Source organism: Dipodomys spectabilis, unplaced genomic scaffold (genome assembly GCF_019054845.1).
Source record: "Dipodomys spectabilis isolate Male_0828 unplaced genomic scaffold, ASM1905484v1 ptg000304l, whole genome shotgun sequence".
Taxonomy (NCBI): Eukaryota; Metazoa; Chordata; class Mammalia; order Rodentia; family Heteromyidae; genus Dipodomys; species Dipodomys spectabilis.
Genome location: NW_024870981.1, coordinates 1,470,001 through 1,472,500, shown reverse-complemented (window position 1 = coordinate 1,472,500; position 2,500 = coordinate 1,470,001). Strand labels below are relative to the sequence as shown.

The 2,500-nt window shown below is 57.9% G+C and overlaps 1 pseudogene; it reads left to right on the top strand.

Moving 5' to 3' along the window:
- Nucleotides 1-157: 157 nt before the first annotated feature.
- Nucleotides 158-2,500, top strand: part of LOC122127594 — a 9,080-nt pseudogene continuing 6,737 nt past the window's right edge.

Sequence of the window (2,500 nt, the reverse complement as noted above, 5' to 3'; positions counted from 1 at the left end):
CTCCCAAAAGCCACGCCCTCCCCGCGGCCCCGCCTCTTAAAGGCGCTGCGTCCCGGAGGCCTCCACGCACCGACGGTGACCCGGGGGCGGCCCGGGGCGGCGTCCTGGGGGGTCCTAAGCGCTTCCGCTTCCGGATGCGGACGGCGTAGCGGTGGCCATGGCGGCGGCGGCGGCGACGCTCCGCGGCCCCGCCACGGCTGCATTTCCGGGCGTGGCCGCCGTCGCCGTCGCATCGATGTCATCAGCCGGCGTCAAGACGCGGGCGCGCATGCGCGCGCTCTCGGCGGAGCGCCAGTGCGCATGCACATAGGGTTATCGGGGAGGGGCCGAACGCTCCCAGCGGAGGGCTATTGCGCATGCGCAGAGGGTTCTTCAGCGGGGACAGGCTGAGCCGGCCTGGCGGAGCGCCATTGCGCTTGCGCACAGGGTTAGACAGCTGGGAGGGGCTGAGCCAGCCTGCGCCAATGCGCATGCGCACAGGGTTCGTCAGCGGGGAGGGGCCTAGCGCTCCCGGCGGAGCGCCGCTGCGCATGCGTGTCCCTTGGCTGCTTGTTCCCTCTGCCCTCTCGCGTGTGGACCCACGGCGCATGCGCACAGGTTGAATCGGCCGGGAGGCGCAGAGCGGACCCTGGAGGGTCGAGTTGCGCATGCTCACAGCGTGAGTCCGCCGGGAGGTGCCTAGGGGACCCCGGAGGATCGAGGTTCCGTCCGCATTGCGCATGCGCACTGGGTGAGTCGGCCGGTATCGTCCGGGCCGCGCGTGTGGTGCGTGCATGCGTGGGATTCCCTCGGTTGCTCTGGTTGGTACTGCGCATGCGTGCCACCTGGGGGGGGAGGTCCTCTGCGCTGCACCGCACATGCATGAGCCAGCACGCCCCGTCCTTCCCCCCCCTCCCCAACCCCCCCCCCCCCCCCCCCCCGCCGAGCAGGAACACGCATGCGTGTGCTCCCGGGCTCTGCGGGGTACGGATCTGCGCCTGCGCGGGAGTGGGCTGCGCTGCCCTGCAACGCGCATGCGCGGTTCCCAGAGACAGAGAGACAGACAGACAGACACAGGGACAGTGAGACAGAGTCAGACAGACACTGGGACAGAGACAGACACACAGATGGACACAGAGAGACACAGACAGATAGATGGACAGACAGACACAGAGAAGACAGAGACATGGGCAGGTATAGACAGACAGACACAGAATGACAGACAGAGAGACAGACAGACAGACAGAGGCAGAGCCAGCCAGACAGGGAATGACAGAGAGAGACAGACAGACACAAGCAGACAGAGACGGACAGACATAGAGCAAAACAGACAGACACTGGGACAAAGACAGACAGAGACAGACACACAGATGGACACAGAGAGAGACACAGACAGACAGATGGACAGACAGACAGAGGCAGAGACAGACACAGACATAGAGAAAGACAGACAGACACAGAGAATGACAGACAGACATGAAAGACAGACAGAGAATGACAGAGAGACACAGACAGACAGATACTGACACAGACAGACAAAGAAAGACAGAACGAGACCCAGACAGACACAGGAGACAGAGACAGAAAGACAAAGAGACAGACAGACACAGAAGTCAGAAGTAGACTGATGACAGACAGACCGAGACAGACAAAGACAGAATGAGACAGAGACAGACAGACAGTGAGACAGACATGGACAGGCAGACCAACAGGCAGACACAGACGGACAGACAGAAAGACAGAGACAGAAGTAGACTGACAGGCACAGACAGACAAAGAAAGAGAGAACGAGACACAGACAGACTGACAGAGGAGACAGACAGAGACAGAGAGACAAAGACAGACAGACACAGACCATGGACAGGCATAGACAGACAGAGACAGAGACAGACAGAAACACAGACAGACACAGAAAGACAGACAGAGACAGAGAGACAGATGGATCAAGGCAGAGCTAGAGATAGACAGACAGACAGACAGACAGACATAAACACGGACATGGACAGAGTCAGAGACACAGAGAGACAAAGACAGACAGACAGACACAGAAAGAGAAAGAGAGACACCGAGACGGACAGACAGACAGACACAGAGAGACAGACAGACAGAGAAAGGGAGATAGAGCGAGACAGACACAAACAGAACAGACAGACAGACACAGAGCAAGATAAACATAGAGCAAGACAGACAGACACAAAAAGAGACAGAGGAACAGACTGACAAAGACAGAGACAGACAGACACAGAGAGACACAGAGACAGACTCAGACACTGGGACAGACAGATGGGACACAGATAGACAAACAGAGACAGAAAGAGACAAAGACTGACAGACAGACAGAGACACAGAGATACACAAACAGAGCAGACAAACAGACACAGAGGACAGACAGACAGAGACATAGACACGGACATGGACAGAGTCAGAGACAGAGAGACAAAGACAGACAGACACAGAGAGACAGACAAAGAGACACAGACAGACACAGAGGCAGACAGACAAAGTGAGACAGACAGACACA